Consider the following 8,699-nt stretch of genomic DNA (forward strand, 5'->3'; position numbering starts at 1 on the left):
AACACACACACGCACGCACGCACGCACGCACACACGCACGCGCGCAAAGTAAATACGTTAAAAGATGGTACTTGTTGTTACCCTGTCTGGCGCTCGGCATTAAGGGGCTAAAACAAGGACTGGTCGGCTCGGAGTCAGTATACTGTGTCTGAATGGGGTATTCATGTTAAACTGCGTGGTATCTCAGTGTGCTAGCACTATAAATCGGCATCAGGCCGGACTAGTACAAGAGCGAACACACACACGCACGCACGCACGCACGCACGCACACACGCACGCGCGCAAAGTAAATACGTTAAAAGATGGTACTTGTTGTTACCCTGTCTGGCGCTCGGCATTAAGGGGCTAAAACAAGGACTGGTCGGCTCGGAGTCAGTATACTGTGTCTGAATGGGGTATTCATGTTAAACTGCGTGGTATCTCAGTGTGCTAGCACTATAAATCGGCATCAGGCCGGACTAGTACAAGAGCGAACACACACACGCACGCACGCACGCACGCACACACGCACGCGCGCAAAGTAAATACGTTAAAAGATGGTACTTGTTGTTACCCTGTCTGGCGCTCGGCATTAAGGGGCTAAAACAAGGACTGGTCGGCTCGGAGTCAGTATACTGTGTCTGAATGGGGTATTCATGTTAAACTGCGTGGTATCTCAGTGTGCTAGCACTATAAATCGGCATCAGGCCGGACTAGTACAAGAGCGAACACACACACGCACGCACGCACGCACGCACACACGCACGCGCGCAAAGTAAATACGTTAAAAGATGGTACTTGTTGTTACCCTGTCTGGCGCTCGGCATTAAGGGGCTAAAACAAGGACTGGTCGGCTCGGAGTCAGTATACTGTGTCTGAATGGGGTATTCATGTTAAACTGCGTGGTATCTCAGTGTGCTAGCACTATAAATCGGCATCAGGCCGGACTAGTACAAGAGCGAACACACACACGCACGCACGCACGCACGCACACACGCACGCGCGCAAAGTAAATACGTTAAAAGATGGTACTTGTTGTTACCCTGTCTGGCGCTCGGCATTAAGGGGCTAAAACAAGGACTGGTCGGCTCGGAGTCAGTATACTGTGTCTGAATGGGGTATTCATGTTAAACTGCGTGGTATCTCAGTGTGCTAGCACTATAAATCGGCATCAGGCCGGACTAGTACAAGAGCGAACACACACACGCACGCACGCACGCACGCACACACGCACGCGCGCAAAGTAAATACGTTAAAAGATGGTACTTGTTGTTACCCTGTCTGGCGCTCGGCATTAAGGGGCTAAAACAAGGACTGGTCGGCTCGGAGTCAGTATACTGTGTCTGAATGGGGTATTTATGTTAAACTGCGTGGTATCTCAGTGTGCTAGCACTATAAATCGGCATCAGGCCGGACTAGTACAAGAGCGAACACACACACGCACGCACGCACGCACGCACACACGCACGCGCGCAAAGTAAATACGTTAAAAGATGGTACTTGTTGTTACCCTGTCTGGCGCTCGGCATTAAGGGGCTAAAACAAGGACTGGTCGGCTCGGAGTCAGTATACTGTGTCTGAATGGGGTATTCATGTTAAACTGCGTGGTATCTCAGTGTGCTAGCACTATAAATCGGCATCAGGCCGGACTAGTACAAGAGCGAACACACACACGCACGCACGCACGCACGCACACACGCACGCGCGCAAAGTAAATACGTTAAAAGATGGTACTTGTTGTTACCCTGTCTGGCGCTCGGCATTAAGGGGCTAAAACAAGGACTGGTCGGCTCGGAGTCAGTATACTGTGTCTGAATGGGGTATTCATGTTAAACTGCGTGGTATCTCAGTGTGCTAGCACTATAAATCGGCATCAGGCCGGACTAGTGCAAGAGCGAACACACACACGCACGCACGCACGCACGCACACACGCACGCGCGCAAAGTAAATACGTTAAAAGATGGTACTTGTTGTTACCCTGTCTGGCGCTCGGCATTAAGGGGCTAAAACAAGGACTGGTCGGCTCGGAGTCAGTATACTGTGTCTGAATGGGGTATTCATGTTAAACTGCGTGGTATCTCAGTGTGCTAGCACTATAAATCGGCATCAGGCCGGACTAGTACAAGAGCGAACACACACACGCTCGCACGCACGCACGCACACACGCACGCGCGCAAAGTAAATACGTTAAAAGATGGTACTTGTTGTTACCCTGTCTGGCGCTCGGCATTAAGGGGCTAAAACAAGGACTGGTCGGCTCGGAGTCAGTATACTGTGTCTGAATGGGGTATTCATGTTAAACTGCGTGGTATCTCAGTGTGCTAGCACTATAAATCGGCATCAGGCCGGACTAGTACAAGAGCGAACACACACACGCACGCACGCACGCACGCACACACGCACGCGCGCAAAGTAAATACGTTAAAAGATGGTACTTGTTGTTACCCTGTCTGGCGCTCGGCATTAAGGGGCTAAAACAAGGACTGGTCGGCTCGGAGTCAGTATACTGTGTCTGAATGGGGTATTCATGTTAAACTGCGTGGTATCTCAGTGTGCTAGCACTATAAATCGGCATCAGGCCGGACTAGTACAAGAGCGAACACACACACGCACGCACGCACGCACGCACACACGCACGCGCGCAAAGTAAATACGTTAAAAGATGGTACTTGTTGTTACCCTGTCTGGCGCTCGGCATTAAGGGGCTAAAACAAGGACTGGTCGGCTCGGAGTCAGTATACTGTGTCTGAATGGGGTATTCATGTTAAACTGCGTGGTATCTCAGTGTGCTAGCACTATAAATCGGCATCAGGCCGGACTAGTACAAGAGCGAACACACACACGCACGCACGCACGCACGCACACACGCACGCGCGCAAAGTAAATACGTTAAAAGATGGTACTTGTTGTTACCCTGTCTGGCGCTCGGCATTAAGGGGCTAAAACAAGGACTGGTCGGCTCGGAGTCAGTATACTGTGTCTGAATGGGGTATTCATGTTAAACTGCGTGGTATCTCAGTGTGCTAGCACTATAAATCGGCATCAGGCCGGACTAGTACAAGAGCGAACACACACACGCACGCACGCACACACGCACGCACGCACGCACGCACACACGCACGCGCGCAAAGTAAATACGTTAAAAGATGGTACTTGTTGTTACCCTGTCTGGCGCTCAGCATTAAGGGGCTAAAACAAGGACTGGTCGGCTCGGAGTCAGTATACTGTGTCTGAATGGGGTATTCATGTTAAACTGCGTGGTATCTCAGTGTGCTAGCACTATAAATCGGCATCAGGCCGGACTAGTACAAGAGCGAACACACACACGCACGCACGCACGCACGCACGCGCGCAAAGTAAATACGTTAAAAGATGGTACTTGTTGTTACCCTGTCTGGCGCTCGGCATTAAGGGGCTAAAACAAGGACTGGTCGGCTCGGAGTCAGTATACTGTGTCTGAATGGGGTATTCATGTTAAACTGCGTGGTATCTCAGTGTGCTAGCACTATAAATCGGCATCAGGCCGGACTAGTACAAGAGCGAACACACGCACGCACGCACGCACGCACACACGCACGCGCGCAAAGTAAATACGTTAAAAGATGGTACTTGTTGTTACCCTGTCTGGCGCTCGGCATTAAGGGGCTAAAACAAGGACTGGTCGGCTCGGAGTCAGTATACTGTGTCTGAATGGGGTATTCATGTTAAACTGCGTGGTATCTCAGTGTGCTAGCACTATAAATCGGCATCAGGCCGGACTAGTACAAGAGCGAACACACACACGCACGCACGCACACACGCACGCACGCACGCACGCACACACGCACGCGCGCAAAGTAAATACGTTAAAAGATGGTACTTGTTGTTACCCTGTCTGGCGCTCAGCATTAAGGGGCTAAAACAAGGACTGGTCGGCTCGGAGTCAGTATACTGTGTCTGAATGGGGTATTCATGTTAAACTGCGTGGTATCTCAGTGTGCTAGCACTATAAATCGGCATCAGGCCGGACTAGTACAAGAGCGAACACACACACGCACGCACGCACGCACGCACGCACGCACACACACACACACACACACACGCACGCACGCACGCACGCACACACGCACGCGCGCAAAGTAAATACGTTAAAAGATGGTACTTGTTGTTACCCTGTCTGGCGCTTGGCATTAAGGGGCTAAAACAAGGACTGGTCGGCTCGGAGTCAGTATACTGTGTCTGAATGGGGTATTCATGTTAAACTGCGTGGTATCTCAGTGTGCTAGCACTATAAATCGGCATCAGGCCGGACTAGTACAAGAGCGAACACACACACGCACGCACGCACGCACGCACACACGCACGCACGCACGCACGCACGCACACACGCACGCGCGCAAAGTAAATACGTTAAAAGATGGTACTTGTTGTTACCCTGTCTGGCGCTCGGCATTAAGGGGCTAAAACAAGGACTGGTCGGCTCGGAGTCAGTATACTGTGTCTGAATGGGGTATTCATGTTAAACTGCGTGGTATCTCAGTGAGCTAGCACTATAAATCGGCATCAGTCCGGACTAGTACAAGCAGCCACACACACACGTGCATGCACGTCGATATATAAGTGCAGTAATTTTGGACGCAACGTTCAACCCCATTTCACCTTACCTGGTACGTGGGATTCGGGAGACTCGCTGGTACGCGGAACAAAACATTATAACCAAAATAATCCGTAAAATAACGTAAAACAATCCTTTTTATAATTTATTGTTTCCATTTTTTTTGCAGTAAATGAACTTCAAATCGTGCTCTTTTCTCAGTGCTTTTGAGATTTGTGTTTAGTAGTATTCGGGATTCAGGGGCAACATCAGCTATATAAGGCATCTATCATGACATCATGCGTATCAATCCACGCAACTGAGATACGATGACATGCATCAACCAAGTCAGCGAGCCTGACCACCAGATCCGGTTAGTCGTCTCTTTGGACATGCATAGTCGCCTTTTATGGCAGGCATGGGTTGCTGGAGACCTATTCTATCCCGGATCTTCACGGGTCTGTAATACACGTATTTAGCAACACAGCTACTGTTATACTCAATGTTATTAGTTACGAGTAACTAAAAATACCATTTCATGACTTCAACAGTGTTAGTATAACACATCGCGTCATTTACAAAGCATTGACGTCACTTTGTGATGAATGAAACAATGGATGACGTCATGAGCTCCCTGACAACAAGGCCGACATGTTGCCGACAACAGAAAAACAACCAATATTTTCGGTCGAATATCAATATCATTGTGTATAACAGGAAATATTAATGTCATTGTGTATAACAGGAAATATTAATGCCATTGAGTATGACAGGAAATATTGACGTCATTGTGTATAGTATGAAATATTAATGTCATTTTGTATAACAGGAAATATTAATGTCATTGTATATAACAGGAAATATTAATGTCATTGTGTATAACAGGAAATATTGATGTCATTGTGTATAACAGTAAATATTGATGTCATTGAGTGTAACAGGAAATATTAATGTCATTGTATATAACAGGAAATATTGATGTCATTGAGTATAACAGGAAATATTAATGTCATTGAGTATAACAGGAAATATTAATGTCATTGAGTGTAACAGGAAATATTAATGTCATTGTATATAACAGGAAATATTAATGTCATTGTGTATAACAGGAAATATTAATGTCATTGAGTATAACAGGAAATATTAATGTCATTGTATATAACAGGAAATATTAATGTCATTGAGTATAACATGAAATATTAATGTCATTCTGTATGGCAGGAAATATTAATGTCATTGTGTATAACAGGAAAAATTTATGTCATTGTGTATAACAGGAAATATTAATGTCATTCTGTATGGCAGGAAATATTAATGCCATTGTGTATAACAGAAAATATTAATGTTATTGTGTATAACAGGAAATATTAATGCCATTGTGTATAACAGAAAATATTAATGTTATTGTGTATAACAGGAAACATTAATTCCATTGACTATAACAGGAAATATTAATGTCATTGTGTATAGAGGGAAATAATAATGTCTCTGAGTATAACAGGAAATATAAACGGTGTGAGGTATTACCGATATATCGGTAAATTGAGGTTAGTTCTTCCCACGATACGTACCGCAATATCATTTTTTCATGTTCGATATCCGGTGTTTTCAAATTCGGATTTTTATCATGTGTTTAATGTCATATACTTGCCAAATGCCTTCGCTGCCCAGGAGCGAGCATCCCAGGCCCCAAGATGGCTGCGTATTTATTGAATGAACTTCAGTTCATACCTTAATGTATCAGATTATTTCCGAATGAAAAATTTAGAATTATACAATATATCGTGATATGTATCGCAATACGGCCTTGTGCATTGCAAAATATTGTGATATACTTTAAACCTCCAATACCAATCGCTAAAAAATATAAATGTCATTGAGTATAACAGGAAATATTAATGTCATTGAGTATCACAGGAAATATTAATGTCATTGAGTATAACAGGAAATATTGATGTCATTGTGTATAACAGGAGATATTATTGTCATTGAGTATAACAGGAAATATTAATGTCATTGAGTATCACAGGAAATATTAATGTCATTGAGTATAACAGGAAATATTGATGTCATTTAGTATAACAGGAAATATTGATGTCATTTAGTATAACAGGAAATATTGATGTCATTTAGTATAACATGAAATATTGATGTCATTTAGTATAACGGGAAATATTGATGTCATTTAGTATAACATGAAATATTGATGTCATTTAGTATAACGGGAAATATTGATGTCATTGAGTATAACATGAAATATTGATGTCATTTAGTATAACGGGAAATATTGATGTCATTGAGTATAACAGGAAATATTAATGCTTTTGATCGTAACAGGAAATATTGATGCCATTGATCGTAACAGGAAATATTGATGCCATTGAGCGTAACAGGAAATATTGATGTCATTGTGTATAACAGGAAATATTGATGTCATTGTGTATAACAGGAAGTATTGATGTCATTGAGTATAACAGGAGATATTAATGTCATTGAGTATAACAGGAAATATTGATGTCATTGTGTATAACAGGAAATATTGATGTCATTGTGTATAACAGGAAGTATTGATGTCATTGAGTATAACAGGAAATATTAATGTCATTGTGTATAACAGGAAATATTGATGTCATTGTGTATAACAGGAAATATTGATTTCATTGTGTATAACAGTAAATATTGATGTCATTGAGTATAAAAGGAAATATTAGGACGTCATCTTCTGGACAAACACAGTTATGTGTCGGCGAAGAGGCCTTCTTTGAGTGAGAGGATATGGATAAAATCCGCTACTATCACGGCGGGGTCACCAGAAATAGGACTGGGAATCGAACCCGGCCCTTCGACATGACAAGCGAACGCATTAATTACTAGGCTACCCACTCACAACAGGTATTCTGTGTATATGTACGGCTATGACGTTTTTTCAGTGTACGCCATTACGTCGCTAGTGGGGTATGCGTTCCCGATGATTTTGTCCGTCTAACATAATTAAGCGGTTTATGAGTACTGTCACTTCATAAACATGTAGCGTCCCCAGTGGGCGGAAAGTGGGCGGTCGGGATTCACGGGGTCTGGATAACTAAAGGTTCACTGTTCATAAAATGCAGCACGCCAAACCCTCGTAGGAAAGATCCATTTAAACACTGCAGTATCTTTAAGTTGTGAAGCTCTCTCTACACACAACCATGTGTTGTCAGGGTTCAGGTCACACAAGTTGTGAAGCTCTCTCTACACACAACCATCTGTTGTCAGGATCCAGGTCACACAAGTTGTGAAGCTCTCTCTACACACAACCATCTGTTGTCAGGATCCAGGTGACACAAGTTGTGAAGCTCTCTCTACACACAACCATCTGTTGTCAGTGTCCAGGTCACACAAGTTGTGAAGCTCTCTCTACACACGACCATCTGTTGTCAGGATCCAGGTCACACAAGTTGTGAAGCTCTCCCTACACACAACCATCTGTTGTCAGAGTCCAGGGCACACAAGTTGTGAAGCTCTCCCTACACACAACCATCTGTTGTCAGGGTCCAGGGCACACAAGTTGTGAAGCTCTCTCTACACACAACCATCTGTTGTCAGGATGCAGGGCACACAAGTTGTGAAGCTCTCTCTACACACAACCATCTGTTGTCAGGGTCCAGGTGACACAAGTTGTGAAGCTCTCTCTACACACAACCATCTGTTGTCAGGGTCCAGGGCACACAAGTTGTGAAGCTCTCTCTACACACAACCATCTGTTGTCAGGGTCCAGGTCACACAAGTTGTGAAGCTCTCTCTACACACAACCATCTGTTGTCAGGGTGCAGGTCACACAAGTTGTGAAGCTCTCTCTACACACAACCATCTGTTGTCAGGGTCCATTGCACACAAGCTGTGAAGCTCTCTCTACACACAACCATCTGTTGTCAGGGTCCATTGCACACAAGTTGTGAAGCTATCTCTACACACAACCATCTGTTGTCAGGGTCCAGGTCACACAAGTTGTGAAGCTCTCTCTGCACACAACCATCTGTTGTCAGGGTGTAGACCCCTCAAGTTGTGAAGCTCTCTCTACACACAACCATCTGTTGTCAGGGTCCAGGTGACACAGGTTTCCAAGCTCTCTCTACACACAACCATCTGTTGTCAGGGTGGAGGGCA

This window comes from Haliotis cracherodii, unplaced genomic scaffold (assembly GCF_022045235.1).
Source record: "Haliotis cracherodii isolate W230 unplaced genomic scaffold, xgHalCrac1.p SCAF_12, whole genome shotgun sequence".
NCBI classification, from domain to species: Eukaryota; Metazoa; Mollusca; class Gastropoda; order Lepetellida; family Haliotidae; genus Haliotis; species Haliotis cracherodii.